We start from the raw sequence: 22,879 nt of genomic DNA on the forward strand, positions 1-22,879 counted from the left end.
GCTGAGCATGATACAAAATTAAAAGAACAAATTCATAATATTGAAGTATTCTTTTTACACACCACATAACAAATTGCAGTTTGTTCTGAACAGCGTTTGTTCTCCATTCCCTACAGAATGAATCCTATGACTTTAATGTAAAATAAATTGCTTACAAATGTGAGATTACATGGTGTGAAGCTGGACGAAGACAGCAGGCCAAGCAGCATCAAAGGAGTAGGAAAGGTAATGTTTTGGGTCGAGACTCTAAACGTCAACTTTCCTGCTCCTCTGATGCTGCTTGGCCTGCTGTGTTCATCCAGCTTCACATCATGTTACCTCAGATTCTCCGGCATCAGCAGTTCCTACTATCTCTGCTTACAAATGTTCATTGGTTACAATAGTTACCTAGATTCCAAGCACAAAGCAAATTCAAGGGGCAAATAAGAGCTGTCTGGAATTAAAACATACTGAATTTCCTTTGTTTTTCTTACCATTGTAGAGTAGTCCAGAATTCCTTTCGTTTGATGTGGATGTTTTCCTATCTCTTTTGAAGATGAAACTTGTCCCATATGATGTTGGAGAAAAGGATATTACGAATGTTATGATGTAAGACCTGTAGGTACATGGGATCAAGTGATAGAACTAGTAGTACTACCATGTTAAAGCTAAATAAAAATCAAAGCTCACAACATTACAAATATACATTTTATAACAGGCAGGACCATATTAAATACAAAAAGAAACACATTCAGGTCTTTCAAATAGATCGTCTAACAAAATGGTTCTTGTTTTTGAAATATCTTAAGAACATCTAAAAAAAACTTTATATTTGATCAAAGTTTGAAAGCGTTTTTTTTCAGCATATTTACACACTGGATGTATAATTAAAATGTACACAATTGCAATATTGATGACAACAATTTTACAACTTTCCACATAAAGTTTACTCTGAAAGGAGCAGCTGTTACCTGGTTACCGTTACTGAAGAAACATGTTATCATTTATTCTGCACTGACCACCAATTAACAGCAAGAATGTCAACATATACTGATTGATTACAAAACTAAAAGCCTGAACAATCAGAAGTCAGATTCCACCCATAACCCTCCACAGTGTATAACTGCACTTGTACACATTCTAGTCACTCCTCCAGATGAGCAGAGTGTGCCTTAGGTTAAATCTTATGTTTTTTTTTGGCTGAATCCAAGTGTGTTCAGTTTTTTGAAGGAAGTTTTGCTGCAAGACCTAGTAAGGTTTCTCACTGTATCTTACCAAGCTCACATTATGAACTATCCACCTCACCCCTGTGGGGTCCCTCATGTCTGAATCCAGCCCACTGTTTCCAGAACATTGTGCCATTCAGCAAATATCCTAGAATTTACTACCATACCTTGAACTCATGTCATCTTTAAAAGGTTGTTGCACACCTGGGCAAGCACTGTCAGTCCTGAAACACCCTGCATGTTTCCTTGGCAGGTGGTGAAATGAATACTATACTATGTGGGCAGGGATATCTCCCCACCTGTACGAAAAATAACACTCCTGCCATCCACTTTCATCTCCCTTGATACTGAGGAAGGCAGCCCACAATACAGCAGGAAGACTCAATACTGGTGTTGGGTAGCCCAACGTTCAGCTCTTCACTCATTATCTGAGGACTATGCTCACTCTGAACACCGAGAGTGACTGACTGACTATTTCCAAACACATGGACGTGTTATCAAAGGATGTTCTTGACTTACTTTGCTGGGATCATGTGACTAAAGGCTATCCACCTTGAACTAACTGCTAACTACACACATCCAGGACAAGCTTCCTTCATTTTTGCATGTGCTAAACTCTAAGGCAAGCTAGAAGTGACATGAGCCCTGTATCTCTGGCTGAGGGAACAAAGTACAGAAATGCAAGGCTGTTAGCATCAGAGTCAGTAAGCGCTATGACAGTGAGCAATGAGTCCATGTCTAGCATAAGATGGGTACATGTCTTTGCTGCAACATTGCAATTATAGCTGCCAGTGCAACCCATGATGTGCAGGGGCATACTATAAGTAAAGTGCCATAAGGGTGCTTAGATGTTGGCACATATTTGATGCCAATGTTTGGGGATGTGTCATGTCTGAGGTTGGTGCCCGAGGATCATGTCATGACATGCTAATTCATGGCATCTACCATGGAGGCTCGTTTAGCACAAACAGATGGTACCTGTTCTAATGTCGATGTTGACTCATCTTGGCATCGAGCTTGTCCAGCATGTTTGGTAAAATAGGACACAGAATATTAATGAGATGATATTAATGAGTGATATGCTTCTTGATCAATAACCGGTAACTCACAGCTGTCTAATGAGGACCTTGCTTTGCTGTCAGATGTTCCTCATGTCAAGGTGGGCCCCGCCAGATGTCTTATCTGATTCCATCACAGATCCCAGCATAGTCCACATCACACAGATCCCATTAGAATCAGCTCTTTGAGAGCCACCAGTTCTTCTAAAGAACTCTTCCAACACAGCAACAATGCTTTTCAAAGCAGGTTTTGTACTCCATAAAAACTATGAAACAACTTTCATAACTCACAAGTGGCATAGTTAGGTGCAGACTCTCAAGATGAACCCATGATCAGATGGACTAACATATTAAAAAGATATCAGATAGTTAGCAGGTCAGAGAGGTCAGGCCTTAAGGGAAACATTGTTGCTTTAATGATTGATATATTTTGGAATATATCTTTGAAGTAAAGTGCATCTTTCAGCTTGTTCAGTATGGGATTTCATTGTTATGAGGTTATAGGGGTTCCAAATTGGTTTACTGGGAAGAAGGTATTTACATTTGGAGATAATGCCAATAACCTGTGTGCAAAGTATGGATCTTTGAAATCCCAAAAAAGTGCTGGAAACTAGTTGGTTGTAAGCACTTATGATTTATGATTTACTGCAGTCATTTACTTCCAAAATAAAAGAGAGTTAGGGTCTCAAGGATAATTAAACAGCATTTACATCACAACGCCCAAAATTACAAGGTGATTCCTGTTACCATGGCAATGGGCTTTGGGAAGACAAAGGTCTAAATCATCTCTGAAACTGCCAGTGAAGGTTAATCTGTGAAAATCCACAAAAGAGATGACTGTTGTGGTTCACTACTGATGGATAGGGGATGGGAACTCGCACTAAGATTGACAGAACTGAAATCTTGAGGAGCTAAAATGAGACAGAAAGACTCACCTAGTTTATGCTAGGGCCCCTGTGAAATACAGCTGTGAGATGAAATGTGTGTTGTTTGTAAGGAGAGGGAGATTACCATCACTCATCTTTCCTTGATGAGGCCTAAGGGTTGATTTGGTTTACAGTAATGGAGGAAAATCCACTCGTGAGGATTGAGAAGAGGTTCTTGTCTGAGTAAGATGTAAGTTAATGCCTGATAGCAATCAGGTACAAAGTTACATTAGATCATCGAGGCATTGTTGCTAATACTGTGACACGACTTGTGGAGGTAGCTTTGCACTCTATGAGATCCAAAGATATTCGGACATGTCCACACCTCAGCTTGAAAGACATCATTGGATTAGATGGAGTTTAATACATTTTCCAACATTAACACAAGTTTCCATGCTTTGAAAGGAAAAGAATAGAACTATGTAATTGAGATGCAAAAGTCACCTCGGAATGGTTCTGAGTTATCTAAATACCCATGTAAAGCAGCGTTTGAAGTGTGCCCATGAAATGTATGCTTGATTGTTTTAAAAGAAAAAGACGAATGTTCTATGGTTTTGTGATTTAAGGTAAAAGTTGCCTTCAAAGTTAATATGTAGTCATCAATGTTTTGAGTCTTCTGTTACAATAAAAATCTTAAAATGTGAAATCTTGCTGCATTGTTCTTTCAGGCATTAATTTGAAGTATGAATTTCTTTTTAAAAAACGCTGTTGGTTCGTCCGGAGTCATAACATGTTCTACAGATAAAAGGGTCAAATCAGCTGGGGTCAAATAGAGTGCTGTTAGAACAGACCAATAGAAAATGAGTGAACAAAATATGTCACAGGAGAGGGGTCAGTGACAAGTTTTTCAGAGAGTTTGGAGGTAGGGATCGTCTAGCCAAATCAATTCAGAAGCAGGTGCAGGACAGAGTGAATATGACCATCAGGCACAGCAGGGTCAAAAAGTACTAATAACTCAGGTGAAACAAGTATTACTATGAGGGGCTTAGTCGTAAGAGGACCAGCAGACAGTAGGTCTAGAGCTAGATATTAAGGCAGGACTAGAGATTTCTTAGGGCAATTGAGACCTGTTGCTTGCCAATCCTGTGACATGTGAAAACTTCAGGACAAGTGTCTTGGGGGAACACTTAAGAAGGAATTGTCTCCTGCTGTTCTCCTCCTGAATTCAGAATTTCCAATCTTCAGGTGCAGCTTAATCGCTGCACAGCAACAGGAAGGGTACTCTCTGGCCACAAGGCAGTTGCTACAGGACTAGAGGACAGCTAATATGATTCAATTTTCCAGGAAAGGCGGTAAGCATAAAGCAGGGAATTACAGACCAGAGAGTCTCAAATAAGTGATATGGAAACAACTGGAGAAAATTCTGAAGGAGAGAATTAATCTCCACTTGGAGAGGCAAGGTTTAATCAGGACTAGCCAGCATAAAGGTCATGCCTAACATATTTGATAGTATTTTTTCAGTGGAGGTGATCAGGTCCGTAGGTGAGTGTTGTACAGTTAACCTGGGTTTCAGCAAGGCCTTAAACAAGGTCCCACATGTGACATTGATAAAGAACATAAATGCACATGGGATCCAGAGTAACCTGGCAAGTTGGACCCAAGATTGGCTTAGTGGGAGGAAACAGAGAATGGGGGAATGGTGGAAGACTGGAGGTCAGTGTCCATTTGTATGCCACAGGGATCACAGCTCGGTCTGTTATTGTTAATAATATATTGAAACAACATAGAAGACAATTTGGGGCTGGAAGTACAATGGCGGATGGCACAAAGGTTGGCCTGTTGGTTAGTGGTGAGAAAGACATTCTTAGATTACAAGGAGATAAAGACTGGTTGGTCAGGTGGGCAAGTCAGCGATGGATGGAATTTAACCCTGAAAAGTGTAAGGTGATACATTTTGTAAGAAGTAACAAGTCAAGGCAGTCTTGTCTCAAGGAATGGCAGGACATTAGAAAGTTCAGAGGAACAGAGGGATTTTGGGGTGGTTGAGGTGGCAGGACATGTCCGTGGGGTAGTTAAGGGTAGTTAAGAAGGTATATGGGCCACTTGCCTTTATCAGACGTGGCATAGATTATAAGGGAATGGAGGTTATATTGGAGTTGTGCAAAATTTTGGTTAGGTCACACTTACAGTGCTGTGTGCATGCTTGGTTGCGACTCATTGGAAGGATGTACTTGCACTGGACGGAGTGCAAAAGAAATGTTGGGTAACGAGGTGTAGAGCTGGATGAACACAGCAGGCCAAGCAGCATCAGAAGTGCAGGAAAGCTGATGTTTCAGGCCTTGACGCTTGGATATTGCCCGGATAGGAACAGTTTGACTATGAAGAGATGTTGGATAAGCTCAGTGATAATGGGAACTGCAGATGCTGGAGAATCCAAGGTAACAAAGTGTGAAGCTGGATGAACACAGCAGGCCAAGCAGCATCTTAGGAGCACAAAAGTTGACGTTTCGGGCCTAGACCTCTGATGAAGGGTCTAGGCCCGAAACGTCAGCTTTTGTGCTCCTGAGATGCTGCTTGGCCTGCTGTGTTCATCCAGCTTCACACTTTGTTATCTTGGATAAGCTCAGGTTGTTTCACTTTAGAGTAAAGAGACACCTAACAGTATTGTATACGCAACATGGGCAGGGTGGATAGAAAGTAGCTGCTCCCTTTAAGTGTAGGGCGACAATAAAGGGGACATAATTTTAGAGCTGAATGGAAGAAGTTTAGAGAGGATTTAGGGAAACATTTGTTTACCCAGAGGGTGTCGGCAATCTGGAATGCACTGCCTGGGAGGATAGCTATGGTGGAAAACATCACAACTATTGAACACTTGAAATGTCATAACATCAAGGCATGAGCCAATTGCTGGAAAGTGAGATTAATGTAAATAAATCAGCACAGACTCGATGAAGTAAAGGGTCCCTTCTGTGCTGTATGGCTCTACCACTGGCAAGGGGAAGAGAATAAAGTGGTGCATGTCAGTAGGCATAAAGAGAAAGAGACCATACATCAAAAACCTGCGACCAGATTGTCAAGACTGAGGGAGGAATTCAAAAAGTAGATTCTCAAGATTAGAAACTTTGGATTCTTCCACGTGTTAAGAGCGAGCATAAGTAAAAGTAGGTAAATAGAGATGATTGAAGCATTGTGCAGAGCAAAGCCTTCTGATCTTTGGGAGACTGGGCACAGTGAACTGGGAGGAGCCTATTCCAAGGGGATAGTTTGCACCTCAACATCACTAAGCTGTCGCTGGGATATTGGCAACTACAGTTGGGGAAAATTTGAACTAACTGGCATTGGGGTAGGCAGCAGCAAACAGGGAGAAAAAAATGGAAAAAAAATCATAAAGAGACTTAGATAGCACTAGCAAAGGAATAAATGCCATACTAGTTAGGAACGTGCCAAGAAGTACAAGGAAGGCAAAGATAAGTTTAGAATGACCAAAGGTATTTGCCCAAGGGTGGGGGAGTTCAAAACTGGAAGAGATAAATAGTAAAAAGAGAAAGACTTATAAGGGACCTGAGGAGTAACTTTTTCACACAGAGGGTAGTTGGTGTTTTGGAATGAACTGCCAGAGGAAATGTTAGATGCAGGTACAGTTATGATGTTTGAAAGATATTTAGACAGTTACAGAATAGGGAATATTTAGAAGGGTATGGGCCAAATGCAAGTAATTGAAACAAGTTTAGTTTGGAAAAGTTGGGCAGCATTACCGAATTAGTTCAAAAGATCTGTTTTTGTGCTGTATGACTCTATGACTGTAAACGTGCGGTGAATAGTATTATTGAGCCACAAGCACATGTGAGAATATGTTGTTATAACAATAACAGAAGCATGGCTTAAAAATGAAGACTGGGCACTTACACATGAATGTAAATTTCTGAAAAAAGATAGGGAAGGAGAGAAGGGGGATGGTTGGCAGTGCCAACAGGGAAAGTGCTTGGTGTTGGCATGAAATGTCCTTGAAGGGACAAAAATAGAATTCATTTAATTAGAGCTGAGAAGCAAAAAGTTCTGATCAATCTACTGGAGGTATTCACGAGATGTCCAAATAGTGAGAGGGAGGAAGAGAGAACTAGAGAAGTTAGGTGGTGAGAAATTAGATGTGTCACAAATTTCGGGCTTGTAATATTAAGGGAACTTTTATTAATTGCAATAATACAGGAGTAAAGGGAAAGGAGAAAGATGAATTTCTAAAGTCCAGGAGAACCTCCTGCACATTAACTCTCTTATTTCCTTCACAGATGCTGCCAGACCAGCTGAGCTTTTCTGGCAACTTTGTTTTTGTTCCTGATTTACAGCATCCGCAGTTCTTTCGGTTTTTAAACAACAAAGGAATGTTCATTTGCAAGTTGGGTGAGTTCTTCTGGTGAGAGCCAGGCCAGGTACAATAGGTTGAGAGGGGGAGTGACAGGGAAAATAAGACCTTTAAAGAGTGAATGAGATTAGAATAGCAATGAATAAAAAGGGAAGGGGATCTAAACATCATCTACAACTGTAAGTGGCTGGATGGGGACAAGGAAGGTAATGTATTCCCTGTGGTGCATTTCTTCATCAGTACAATGTATTGCTGTTTACAAAGAGGGTGTTGATAAAATATTGATAGAAGTGGAGACGGTATAGTTTATGGATGGGTCAAATATTGATAGATTCAATACATTGCAAAGCTAGCTTTACTTAAATTTGATAGATTGACTCATCTGGAAAGTTTGCGTCGAGGGTTGTTAAACATAGCGGGGGTGGAGATATTGCAGGAATGACACTTTCTTGTAATCTTCTCACAAAAATCCAGAAAATTGGTAGTTTAATAACTTTAATTAAATAATCTGTTCACCGTTGATTTATAATATGATCTACATCTTGTACGCTTGCTTGGTGATGGAATGGCAAAGTGCCATCCCAAGAGAAATCCATGTTATTTTGTCAGCCTCCAGTATCCCTCCTCCTGCAAAGTCTCTGATCCCATTGCCACAGTGCCAGTAAACTTCTGCTCTTCCAAAAATCGCTGCAACAGAGAATAGCACTCATCTAACCAGCAATTTCTATTTCACCCTATCTAACAATTTCTTGTCATTTTCACAATCTTTGCTGTTTTTCCCTATTTCATTCAAGTTCTGTAATTAGTGTACTTCCTTCTGACTCAGCTTCAAGTTCTAGAAACTAAGATTTTTATATATGTGACCAGTGGAACAGACGAGAGAGAACCTGTAAATGTTGTATATTTGGATTTCTAAAATGCGTTTGGATAAGGTGCAGCACAAGCTGTGGTTACACAAAATCCATGGGATTAGAGGTAATATATTAATTTAGATCAAGGATTGGTTAAAAAGCAAAACATCAAGGGTCAGTATCAATGGACATTTTAGGATTGGCAGGCGGCAACTACCAGCACCATAACAACCCAAAAGTTTGTGAATCATTGGATTCCCATGCCCCAAAGAATAACTGAGTGCAGTCAAGATGGTATTCAAGAATCAACTGGTTTCAAAGTAAATTAATGGTTAAGCAGTGAGTACAGGGAAGTGCAGTTAAGAAGACTATCAGCCATGAACTTATTGAATGGCCTTGTTACCAAGGATCAACTATCCCTTCCTCATTTCGTATGTTTTTAAAGTTTTCATCATCCTTTCATGTGTAAATAAAATACTTCACATACCAGATGCTACTCGAACTCAAAGTATCCAAGCAATGGATTGAAATTTCCCATGTTAAATTAAAGCGTTCTTTTTGCATGAGTTTCATGACCAGTCTGCCAAGTTTCACAAAGGCTTTTTTTTCAAAAACACAACCTGCTTCTCTTCATCTCATTAATAATGCAACCAGTTTCTTCGATGCCCTCGTTGTGCAAGTATTAGGCCAGTAAGGCCATTGCCAAGACCTCCCGCTGTTCACACCACTGGTGCCACATTTAAAGCTCAGCTGCACACCACTTTAAATGCTGCAAGCCAGAAACTGCTACTCATACTGTGGAGCTCCAGCATTATCATGAGGACATGACCCAGAAAGCAAAGCTTGGTGGTGCTATTGAGCATCTAATGTCTGTATTCCTCCCGACAATGAGCATTGTAGGTTTGGGATGTGCTGTTGCAGGAGGCATGAGGCGTTGCTGTAAGTGTATAGTGCAGATGGTACATACTGCAGCCAATTGTGTTGGTGATGAAGGGAGCGAATTTTGAAGGTGGTGGATGCCAATCAAATGAGCTGCTTTGCCCTAACACCATCCAGGTCAAAGCTACTCACTTCAATGACACCCCATCCACTGCCTTGAACCCTGATTCCCATCAATACCAGCAGACAGTGGCACCTACTAGACGATGCATTGTAGTAAATAACCAAGGTTTCTTAGCCAACACCTTCCAAACCCATGACCTCTACTAACTAGAATGACCAGATCTGCAGATGGATTAGAATACCATAAGCAAAGTTTCTTTTCAAATCATATACCATCCTGTCTGGAAATATTGTAATGGCCTTCACTAGCACTGAATCCAAACCTGGAATACCTTTGCTAACAGCCATGTGGATCTCCTTAAATGCAATGAACTGCAGCTGTTCAAGAAAGCGGCTCACCCCTTTCTCCAAGACAATTAGTTTTGGATAATGTATGCTCACTGAGCCAGTGGCATCCAAATCACTTGAAATATATTGCAATCTCAATTTTCTGATATTTTAAAGTGCACAATGCAAAAATACAGGAGTCTTGAGCCAGCATGTAGCAATCCCAACATTGCTGGCTTCACTGCAGTGGGGAATGATTCAGACCCATCACAACATGCACTGAGCTGGGCCAGACATAGAACACTCGAGACTCAGGCTCGCCAGCTCACAGATGCCAGGAATCATTGGGAAGCTCTGTCCTAAAGTCAGGGCCCTTTTTCTTGACAAGTTAGATTCAAATAGTGTTGCCAATTTACATGTCAAAATGAGATACCATATGAAAGGACAGTTATGTTTTTAATGTTGTGATTGAATTAAGGAATTGTTTTTCAAGGCTAAATAAGCATTAAAATTGACCAGTATTGTGAAAAGCATTCAGCTGCATTAGAATACATTATTCCATGAAGGACCTGCAAATTATTGAACAATTATTGGAATTATTGAAATTTAAATTTGTCTGTGTCAGTTGTAACTGTGTTTTAATCTATTCATTGATTGACAGCTGCAGCAGTTTTGAAGCAATGGAATATATCTCTGAACTGTTTGAATTATTTCAAGTACTCTAACGGATTCAATTCTGGAGGTTTTGCTATAACAGTTGTGCAATGAAATGTATATTGAGCTGAGCTCTAAGCTAATTAATGAATTCAGCAAAACAAAAATGACCTAAATTTTGGATATTTTGGAAAGCTAAGTACAACTTTATAGTGAATATCCTGTATAATAACATATTGGTAGATTTTGGGTTTTGAATAGCACCATAAAAAAATTGTTCTTAATTCTTTTTAACAAGTTTAGCCCAAATTGACAGATTGTTGTTTGTGACACTCTTTTGAAGCTGTAAGTATTTGATTGAATAAGGGTCAGATTTTTCCTTTGAGGTAGAAGTTGAAGTGAGGGGATCACTTGATGTGATGATGGCACCTCCTTCTCAGCAATGCCCATCCATGCTATTTTCACAATGGCAAAGACGGGCTAGAATCGGGGACATTAAGGCCCATAGTGGGCCCGAGCTGGAAACAATTGCAGTGGATGCCAAACTGAGCATGTTAAAAGATCCACCTCCATCCACTGAAATGCTTACTCAGCTGTGTAGGTGACACGATGGTCAAGGACACCGAAGGCTATTTTGAGACATTTATGGTCAATTAATAGGATTAAAGATTTTATGGATTGAAGTTTGAAGGACTACTTGTCTATTTTGACAGTTTCAAAGGCATCTTAAAGACTTCCCAGTGTAAATATAGGGCTCATGTGTAACGTTTGTAGTGGATACTTAGTGATGGGATCTAAAGGATGCTTGTGAGACATGGGGTGTTATGGGGCACAGAGGTGGGATATAGTGGGCATGGATGTATGGGTTGAAAGAGGTTGTGAAACAACTTGGGAAAATGAAGGGCAATGGGGTTACATGGAATTGGAAGCAATGGCCAGTGGGAATTGAAGGGGCTGATCAGCAAGAATCAGGAAGCCATACTGTGGATGGATTCACTGATGATGACTGTCAAGCTGTGGCCTGACTAATCTGTGGGACAGCTCTCCCAATTTTGGCAAAAGACCTCAGTTAATGAGGGATTTACAGGATTGCCAACATACAGTGTGCCTTTGTCCTTGTTGTGTCTAAATGAATGCCTTATGTTCCATCTTTCTGGAATCATATGATACTACTGTCTGGCTTACCATGTTATTTCAAAGGGCAGTTAGAGTGAACCGCACTGCTGTGATGCTGGAGTCACAATCAGACCAGGCTGGGCAAAGAAATTAAAATGGTGTCTTTTTTTTGTTACAATCTAGTAACTTGATTGTCACCAAGATTTATCAATTAATTGAATTTGCATTCCACCAGCTGCCATTCTGGGATGAACTTGTCTCTCAAGCATAACTTATTCTATTACTAGTCTAGTAACATGGCCATTATACTGCTATTCTCTACAGCATTAATAAATACTTCAAATCACTGATTGTACTAATCCTGTTATCTCGCAATTGTATTTTTAACGTGATTCTCAATACAACCACTGCCCATCTTGTTATTCCATTAATTGTCACTAGACAATTTGTTAAAGTTTCTCCTCACAATAGCTTAGTATCTTGTCATTTTTCATCAATGAGAAACTTATTAGTAACATTGTGTGGAAATGGAAGGACTTGGAAACCATTTTTTAATTGGATTTACTTCTGAACATGCACTATTACAAAAATACTCAGATTATTCAAATCATTTCAACCCATCAGGAACTCAACTATTTTACAAAACTGAATTTCTTCAACAAAATATATTGTAAATTCAGGCACAGAGTACAGATGAGAAAGTTCAAAGCAAATGACGAGAAGTATAAGGCTGAAATTCTAGTCAATCTCAGTTTCGTGTACAACATATTCAGCTAGCTTGTGGGACGTAGATCACGATATTCCTCAAAAATGTACCAAAATATTGGTACCAATCTTCATGAGAATAATCCTTGTAAAGTGGTCCATGTTTAATAATACCAATTACACACTTAAGTGGTTCTTTTGACTGGTGTGTGCCATACCAATGTTTAAAAGGTGAATTTTTAGGCCCTGATTGGGGTGAGCCAAGGAGGTGTATTTTGTGTGCAGCTAACATTTGCCTCACTTGCTGGGGCCAGATTGCGAATCATAACCCCCGCAGTCCAGAAAGCAGCATGGCTAAGTATTTAGCCCATCATGTTTACCACCTAATGTTTATATGACCTATTTTTTTTCGCCTCCCCAGTGTGTTCTTTAGTGTTGCCCAATCTTTTATTGGAGCTTGAACGGTACATTTCCCCATTTCTTAAAAGAAAATAAAATGCTTTTTAATTAAAGAAACAGTCACTGTATTTAATTGCTTGCTTGCTGTTTTGCAGGATAGTATTTAAAGATTGGTTCAATACTCAGAGGATCGAAAGTAGCAACTCACCTAATTACTTTTAAGTGACTAGCCTTTAGGCCAGTTGAAATAACGAAGGGCAGTATTTTTTGAAATCTTGTTTCGGCAGTGACATGAACAAGTGGATCTCATTTATAGCTGCAATTTTTTAAATTTGACTGTCTGCCAAAAAGACAAAGCACAATATTGATGGCAGCTAAAGTCGAGATTTCTGGTAACAGTATCCCACTCTCAATCCAATAAAATTTACATTGTGTCTCCTTAAAAAAAACCCATGAACTGTACAATTGATTTTCTCAAAATCTTGATCTAGAAAATTTAAAACACTGACAAGTCTTGTGGTAATGTTAAAAATAATTTTAAAAGCCTAATTAAAAATACAAGTAATGAAATTCAAAGTTAAATATAGAGATAAGTTTTAAATTCTTTTAAAAACACGCTTGTCTTTTATTTAAAGGAAATATAACTACTCCATTTCTATTCTTTAATGCTTGCTGGTCTGGAAAAGCCCAAAATTGCATTGATAATGAAGGAATAAAGCTTGCAAGGCTATCATGTCATTACACAGAAAGCTGCAATTCTCTCTGGAAAAAGGACCACAAACATTTGTTGGAAGAGAAAATTCAGCCCTTGATTTAAGTAGTAAAATTACAAGTCAGTGAATTTTGGAGAATGAGCTGTCATTCTCATGCGTACTTTACAAATGACCAAAAAGTCAGTAAGATGTGGCTCAATGATTATAGGAAACTGCATTCCTAGATTATAAGTGTCACTGGTTAAGAAGCAGTTATGCTACAACCTCTGTATTGTAAAACTACAATCTGATTTGCCAGTGCATTGCTTTGACTTTACACTATGTGGCTCCATGGTCAGTTGGAAACATTGGCCCTCCTGGTGCATCATAAATCTAAGCAGAAGTTTCATAGTGTTTAATAAAAGTAGATCATGTGTTTCCAAAACATTGAGAGATTTATTGGCTGGGGAGTGGAACTCAGCAACCACATAAACACAGCCAAGCACAGAATTCTCTCCTGCTTGTTAATAATAACACTTGCAGTCCCCAGTGTAGCTTTCAGGCTGCTAACTATGCTTCAAACGCAGCATCAATGACGCTCACACAAGTAACAGTAACCCATGTGATAACGAACATTACATTATAACATATAAAATCACTAGTGCAATCACAAAAGGGAAATAAAGGCTTGAGGCATAACATTTCATATTCACTCATCAACAGCATCGCTTTTAGAGCTGTTGTAACCAAATATTCTATGGGTACATTAAAACCATCTCAAAAGAACAATAAATAAGTCTTACCAAAAAATAGCAGGGTCTGGCACAAAAATGCATAAACCAAATATAGAACAGACCAACAATTTGTCCCACTTTATTATATTAAAATACAAGGAGGATGTTAACATTCTATTATTGCTTCCTCACATATTCCTGAATCTTTCACCTCGTTCCTGTGTTAACTTTTCTTAAATCCATTAAATCTCAGATGGACTACATTAAACATCTACATTGAAGGAAGAAAAACAATTCTCAAAGTTTAAGTATGGATTAGATTAAGGACGCGTTTTAGTTCAGAGCTAAATTTGGAAGCATTGCGTAACAGAAAACGAGTAGGCTTGTGTAGTAAAATGTGGTGTCACAGATCAGTGGGACCAACATTTATATTATGATTCATTCCACTGTGAGCTTAGCAATAGGGAGCTCAAAACGACAAATCTGGGTCTACAAGATTTTAAATAACAAAGTGTGGAGCTGGATGAACACAGCAGGCCAAGCAGCATCTAGGAGTACAAAAGCTGATGTTTTGGGCCTAGACCCATCAGATAAGATTTTGCCTTTGTGCCTTGAATTCAATTCACTTGCTACACTGACAATATTTTTCAAATAAATGGACTGTATAGATTATATCACCTCCAGCATCTTGAATATATCATGAAGATATAAGCTCTTCAATTTACAGAGGAGCACAGAGAGATCCCTTTGGAAAATTAACGTGATTTTATAAAAGGTGTTAATTCTACAATATCACATCCAGCTTGGAAACATTCCCCATTGGTTTTACCAAAGAAATTCAGGTGCATTTTTAGAATATTTTGACAGGAAAACGGGGTCATCTCTAAGCTCCCAATTATGATCATGATGGAAGATACTCAATGCAGGGGACCAAACTTCATAAAATAAGTGCATTACTTTCTACCTGTATGCAGCCAAGTCTTTCTGGCACACACTGCAATCTAAGTTCATAAGATTATAAGGCAGCCCACTGAACCAAGCTTCAATAAGATCAGAAGACAAAAGAAAATTAACACACAGTCTCCCAGCCTGTATCATCTGGAAGGTGCATTCCCTTTGCATAATTAAGAATCAATGCATTGCCGTGAGTCCCTCAGACATTAAACAGGGAGGGAGGCCATCGCTCCATTGTGTCCACATCAGTCAACAAAGGTCTGACCACACTAATCCCATTTTACAGCATTTGACTCATAAATCCGGGGTCTATAGCAATGTAAGTGAATATTCAAATACTGCTTAAATGTGACAAGAGTTCCTGACTTAACCATTTTTGCAGGCAATGTGTTCCAGACTCCCACTGCCGTCAGTAAGAAAAAAAGCATTCTTTGTATCACTTCTCTTAGCATTCTACCTTTTTGCAAACATCGATGGCTGCTGGTGTTGACCCTCTTATAAGTAGAAAAAAAGTGATTTCTATCCACCCTGTCTATGTCTCTCATAATCTTACTATCGCATCAAGTCCCTTCTCCATAAAGGAAAACAATACCTGACCATCCAATCTTTCCTCATTTTTCAGATCTTCTCAGTAAATCATCTCTGCACCCTGTGTACAGCCATCACATTCTTCCTATAATATGGTGACCAAGAACTGCACACAATCCTCTAGCTGTGGCCTAACCAGCATTTTGTAGTTTCAGCATAACGTTTCCACTCTTGTATTCTATGCCTCGAGTAACAATAGCAAGCATCCCATCTTTTTAACCACCATATCTTCCTACCATTCTACCTTCAGAGGTGTCTGAATGTGGATACCAAGATCCCACTGATCCTCAGTACCTACTAGGGTCTTACCGTTTATAGTGTTATTCTTTGCTGTATTAGTGCACCCTTCCCCCCCAGTACACTACCTCACAATTTTCCACATTGAATTCCATTTGCCACTGTTCTGGCCACCTGATCATTGTTAACTTCCACCTGCAATTTATAGCTATCCTTTCTACTTGCTCCCATACTACCATGTGTCATTCACAAGCTTCTTGATCCTGACTTGCACATTTCAGTATAAATCATTAATACCTATCACAAGTCAGGATGAGGTGCCTCATCACTATGTCCAGAAGAACCATCTAAGTCACAGCTAAGGTGCAAGTCATTGTCCTTATAAATCTCAAGACAAGAGGAAAGAGACCACCTAGATGCAGAAAGATGTTCACAGTCATTTGAAGCAGTTTACATTTTACTGTTTGCAGAAAGGACAACATGGTGTTGGTTGTCTATTAACAGTTTTGCTAACTATTACTTCCGGTCTATCCAAAGCTGGTTAAAGGTTTGAAGCAACTGCTACCATATCTCTTACATTTGCATCAACTCAACTATGCGTTTCAAATCCAACAAAACACAGTCATCGCATTGTCACTTTACTCCATTCGTTCATGGGCCACTGCATGTGGAAACTTACAATATTTCCTCTTCCTAGCAAATACCCCTTTTGCAATTAACAGGTTCCACCATTTTTGTAAAAATCAGAAACAAAAATAGAAGTTGCTGGAAAAGCTCAGCAGATCTAGCAGCATCCGTGAAAAGAAATCAGAGTTAAAGTTTCGTGCCTGGAGACCCTTCCTCACAACAGCTCCGAGGAAGGGTCACCAGACCTGAAATATTAACTCTGATTTCATTTCACAGATGCTGCAAGACTTGCCGAGCTTTTCCAGCAGCTTCAATTTTGTTCTACCATTTTGCTGCTGTACATAAATTCTGCCATTGGGCCTGTGTCACCGCAAACATTGCAGCAACATCTAGTGGCAGAAATTAGGCCCACTGTCAGGAATCAGTAATGCTGCTTCTGTCTAAAAATAGCTAAATCCAGGCCACAGATCAGTGGCACTTTAATTCAGGCCTTCTTAAGACCATTTGCCAACATCTGTGTTATTCATATACTTCATGCAGCTGATATTTCCATCATAGCACTATGATGAACAAGTTTCTAACGCTTCCCTTTAGACTCTCAACAGAGCACCAAAATTTGAATGTCCACAGATATTACTGAAGCCCATTAAAGAAATATTTAAGCTTTCAATGCCACTTTCAACTAACCATACCACTGCACTATGATGTGAACAGTCTTGCAATGGAACTTTTAAAAATATATCCCGTCTTTTTTTGAAAAAAAACATAGGTAGACATTTAGAACTGTAGCTACAGTAATGTTTTATAATTGAAAAATGCAAATTCTTACTCATCTGTAATTCTTTGTTTTTCAATAAGCATACAGTGCTAAGGTCATAATCAATAGCTGTTGAAATGCTATAACTTTTTGATTTGAAAAAGATATGCAACAGGGATGTTCAAACCTTAATCTTTATGGTGTAAATTATGGTTAAGTCTATTAATTTTCAAATATCTCAAGCAGCTAACACCAACAGATAAATCCTAAATTAAAACACCAAGATCTATCATTCAGTTAGGAGGGTTAAAATAAAATAAAGCCCTTTCTGAACCGTAATGTACACAGAAGAAACAATTACATGACTAAGAATGCCTACAGAAAATAAATAGAATCTGGCTGCATGTAAATCATTGCATTGTGCAATGGTCTATTATCCAAAATTCACCAGCGATTATCACAGAGTCACAAATGCTAATAATCCACCACAAATGTGATAGCTGTCTACCACAGCAATTCAATTAACCCCACTGAAATTGTGTAAATTAACTAATTCATTTCAAAGTTCTTTCCATTCAACACTGAAAGCAATACTGTCTGATTGAGCTACATAACATCCGACCTTGTAAATTAGGTGAGATCTTTACTTTTTCATGGGATATGAACACCTCCGGCTGGTTCAGCAGATATCGCCCATCCCTACTGCCTTTGGCAAAGGGCTAGTGAGCCAACTTCTTGAGCTACAAACCATGTTCGGGTAGGGGTACCCACATTGCCAATAGGAAAGGACTCCCAGGATATAGAGCCAACAAGAGTGAAGGAACAGTGATATAGTTCCATGTCAGGATGGCATGTGGCTTCGAGGAGTACTCACAGGTGATAGTGCTCCCATTCATCTGTTGCCATCGTCCTTGTAGATAGTAGGGGTCATGTGTTTAATGATGCTGTCAAAGGGAATTGGTGAGTTACTCCAGTGCATCTTGTAGATGGTACACACTGCTGCACTCCAAAAGTTTGTGAGGTTCCAAATAAACTTGTTGGGACTGTGACCTGGTGTCGTGTGACTTCTGACTTCTGCCAGTGATAATGCAGGGAGTGAATGTTCAAGGATATAGATAGAGTGCGAACAAAACAGATTGCTTGTCCTGCCCTATAGTCCATGGTATCGCTGGAGAGCTCAATATTTTCTGTCATGTCCTCTGTGATAAAACAAAGTATCCAACTGTATAGTTCAGTGCTGTATTAATGAAGAGATTCACGTGTTCACCTCTTAAAACATTGCCATTACTCCGAGCTATGAGTGTTGCAATGCCAAAACTTGAGTGATATGAGTTTACAGTTTGGACATTGTTAATGTAAACTGTTGGCATCAATTGCAATCTAATGCAATATTGAAATAAAACCTCTACTAAATGGTAATGTGGCCTATAAATTTTAAATGCTATGGCATGACTTTAAGACTCAGATTCCATTCTAAAAATACAAATATCTGAAATCCATATCTGAATCAATGCATTTATTATAAGCCCATCAGTTTTGTTTTAATTAAGCTGAGGTACACAATGAAGAAGTTTAAGAATCATTTATTCTTCATCAACTAAATTATATTACTTTTTCATGTCTTACCATTCTAGGAAATGAAAATCTTGAATAATCCCTCTAATCTTTCATGATTTGAGCTTAAATATCCAGGAATGCACCACTGATTCAAAGTGGCCAATCCCCTGACATCGTAAGAATGTATGAACAGGAATAGGCCATTCAGTCCATCAAACTTGCCATTCAATCAGATCATTGTCAATTGTCTAACTCAATGTCACTTTCCACACTGTATCCCCTGATATTAGTCTAGTGATTTCTATCTCGAACAGGCCGAAATATTAAGCTCCACAGTTCTCTGAGGTAGAGAATCTCAGAAGTTCACAACTTGCTTCTCATCTGAGTCTTAAAATAGTATTCCTGCGCATCTGGATTCATCCTGTCATGCCCTGCAAGAATCCTTAAGTTACAGTAAAGTCACCCCTTATGCTTTGAAGCTTTGGGGAATTAAGAGACATGAGTGAAGAAAGTGTAATGGTATTATCATTAAATTAGCAATCCAGAGACGCAGGTAATGTTCTGGGGATCCAGGTTGAAATTTGAATTCAATATAAAAATCTGGAATGAATCATCTAAACTAATCAGACAACATGTCCATCATGGGCCTCCTGCAGTGCCACAATGATGCCATCAGAAGGCTGCAGGAACAGCAACTCATATTCTGCTTGGGAACTCTGCAGCCCAATGGTATCAATGTGGATTTCACAAGCTTCAAAATCTCCCCTCCCCCCACTGCATCCCAAAACCAGCCCAGCTCGTCCCCGCCGTCCTAACCTGTTCTTCCTCTCACCTATCCCCTCCTCCCACCTCAAGCTGCACCTCCATTTCCTACCTATTAACCTCATCCTGTCCCCTTGACCTGTCCGTCCTCCCCGAACTGATCTATCCCCTCTCTACCTCCCCACCTCCCCACCTATACTCAACTCTACAGGCTCCATCCCCGGCCCTTTAACTTGTTTGTCGCCTCTCCACCTATCTTCTCCTCTATCCATCTTCGATCCGCCTCCCCTTCTCTCCCTATTATTCCAGTTCCCTCTCCTCATCCCCCTTTTCTGATGAAGGGTCTAGGCCCAAAACGTCAGCTTTTGTGCTCCTGAGATGCTGCTTGGCCTGCTGTGTTCATCCAGCTTCACACTTTGTTATTTCTGATTCTCCAGCATCTGCAGCTCCCATTATCTATGAATAATCTAATGATGACTATGGAACCATAACTGATTGTCAATAAAACCCATCTTTATTTCCTTTACAGAAAGGAAGTATCGATCTTACTTGATCTGGCCTATGTGTGGCTCCGAGGCCACAGTACTATGATTGACTCCTTACGACCTACTGAAATGGCCTAGCAAGACACAAAGTTGTATCGATCATTACAAAGTCTCAAAAAAATAAAGAAACCAGCTGGACAACCTGGCATCGACCTAGGCACCAAAAACAACAGTAGCAAAGGCAGCTCTGTTGACCCTGCAAAGTTCTCCTTACCAACATCAGGGGGCTAGTTCCAGAATTTGAAGAACTGTCTCACAGGTGAGGGCACAGAATATACTCCTGATGCAGCATTTCAAAGTCCAACAAAAACAGCTTGGCAGCAGCACTGCTGATCGAGCTTATCGAATCCTAAAAGCTGCAGAACTGGGGCTGCAGCAGATACTGAGACAACCAACAACAGGATAAAACATATTACCCTCATCCTCACCAATCTGCCAGCTGTAAAGCATCTGTTCATGACTGTGTCAGCACACAGTCCCCTGTGGCGACCAAGTCCCACTAAGAATACTTTACATTGTGCAGTATGGCCCTACCATAATATGAGGCAGACTTTGAGCAAATTCAGCAAATCAAGACGGGACATTCGGGAAACACTGCTGGCCATCAGTAAGTGCAGAATCATACTCCAACATGATCTGCAACCTCATGACACTGCATATCCTCCATCTAACATTGCCATCGAGTCAGGAGATCACCTCTAGTTCACTGAAGATTGAAGGAGGACATGTCATGAGCAGCATCAGATATATGTAAAATGAGGTATCAACCTGGTGAAGCTACAACACCATTTCTGTGCCAAACAGCATAAGCAGCAAATGATAGACAGAACTGAGTGATTTCACAACCAATGGATCAAACCTAAGGTCTGCAGTTCTGCTACATTCCATTGTGAATGGTGGTGGACAATTAAACAGCCCACTAAAGGAGCAGGCTCTAAGTATCCCCATTGTCAATTTTGGGGGTGGCCAGCATAACAGTGTAAAAGACAAGGCTAAAGTTTGCTTAACAATCTTCAGCCAGAATTGTCAAGTGGATCACCTATCTCTGCTTCATCCAGAGATTCCCAGCATCATCGACACCAATCTTCAGCCATAGATTGTGAACAGTTATAGACCTAGTACAGGCCATTTCAATATCCCACCAGTAACCGCCTGTGAGCCAAAGAATGATCTGTTTATTCTTACGCTCTGCTTTAACCAATTTTCATTTCTGTACTAATATATTTCTGCCATTTCCATGTGTTCTAATTTTACTTACAAACCTCCTGTGTGGGATTCTACCAAAAAGCTTCTGAAAATTCAACACACCATATCCACTAATTCTCCTTTGACAATGCAACAAGTATTATCTAAAGCTTCTCAAACACAATTTCCCTTTCATAAATCCATCTTGGCTGTTCCCAATTTTACCATTCTTCTCTGAAGGTCCCATTATCGCACCCTTTTATCATAGATTCTAACATTTTCTCTCCTACTAACATCAGATTAACAGACCTACAATTCTCCCGCTTCTTATCTTCTTAAATAGTGAGGATACATTTGTTGTCCAGCTCACAGGAACTTTTCCAGAATCAAAGAGTGTTGAAAGACAAGCACCAATGCATTTATTATCTCTCTAGCCACCTCTTTTAACGCTGAGCTGAAATTCATTTGGTCAAGGAGATTTATCAGCCTTTAATCTAGTTAACTTTTCAAGTACTATCTCCTTATGAATACTAATTTCTTTTAACTCCTCAGTTTTGTGAGACTGTTGTTCACCTATTACTGGGCGATTTTCTGTAATTTCTTCCACTCAGACAAGCACAAATTTTAATTTCTCCACTGTTTTCCTGTTTTATTTTATAAATTCACTTGTGTCCACTTAAATGGGCCACGTTATTGTGAGCTAATTGTTTCCTTTTTTACAATAGATAAAGAAGCTTAATAGTCTGCCTTTACGATCCTCATCAGTCTGAAATCATTTTCTGTTTTCCCCTTCTCAGTCAGTGAGTTTCTTGGTCCTCCGTTGTTCAAAATTAGTCCCAATTCTTTTGGAGTCTCTATAAGCACTTCCTTTGATCTAAAGCTATCCTTAATTTCTTCCATCTACTATGATTGATGTACCTTTCCTTTAGAATATTTTTGCCTCAGAGGAATGTATATCTGCCATAGGCCATGCAATACTTATTTAAATATTAACTGTTGCCTGTATTCTGTCAATTCTTTTTGTGTAGTTTCCCAGACCACTATAGCTAACTTGCCCATTATACCTTTCTTTCTGCAGATTTAAGGGTACACTTTCAGAATGAATTACATTGCATTCAAACATAATGTAAGAGTCTATCTTTATTGGTCACTTTTTGTTTTTCCACAAGGGTCCTTTACGTCAAGATTGTTAACTAGCTTCTCCTCATTACATAGCTCTAAATTCAAGTTGGCCCAATCCCTAGTTAGTTCATCAATGTACTGTTCTAGTAATCCATTTAGTACACATTCCAGAAATTCCTCCTCTACAGTATTAATGTTACTTTGACGGTATAGGTCCGTGTGTAAGTTGAGGTCACCCACTCTTATTGTGACAACCATTATATGTATTTTTGACTCCTTGACTTAGACTGTGCCTAACAGTGCCACTACGGTTTGGTAACTTACATTAAAAAATATTCCCGCTGATGCCCTATGCTGGTAGGTACTGCCGATGCTGGAGTCAGAGATAACACAGCATGGAGCTGGAGGAACACAGCAGGCCAGGCAGCATCAGAGGAGCAGGGAAGCTGATGGTTCAGATTTTCTGAAGAAGGCTCCAAACCCAAAACATCATCTTTCCTGTTCTTCTGATGCTGCCTGGCCTGCTGTGTTTCTCCAGCTCTACATTGTGTTATGTCCCACTGATGCTTTCTTCTC

At 39.6% G+C, this 22,879-nt stretch overlaps 1 protein-coding gene across 13 annotated transcripts in view; it reads right to left on the reverse strand.

Annotated features, from left to right (window-relative positions):
• Positions 1 to 22,879, reverse strand: part of LOC125451860 (cAMP-regulated phosphoprotein 21-like) — a 405,355-nt gene that overhangs the window by 289,332 nt on the left and 93,144 nt on the right. For 12 of the 13 annotated variants that reach the window (XM_048529526.1, XM_059645782.1, XM_059645784.1 and 9 more), the window contains one exon: positions 474 to 595. The exons of the other annotated variant lie outside the window; for it this stretch is intronic. The gene's annotated coding sequence lies outside the window, so the exon portion shown is untranslated. The remainder of the gene's footprint in view (positions 1 to 473; positions 596 to 22,879) is intronic. 13 annotated transcript variants of the gene reach the window in all.

The sequence above is a fragment of the Stegostoma tigrinum genome, chromosome 5 (assembly GCF_030684315.1).
Source record: "Stegostoma tigrinum isolate sSteTig4 chromosome 5, sSteTig4.hap1, whole genome shotgun sequence".
In the NCBI taxonomy this organism is placed as follows: domain Eukaryota; kingdom Metazoa; phylum Chordata; class Chondrichthyes; order Orectolobiformes; family Stegostomatidae; genus Stegostoma; species Stegostoma tigrinum.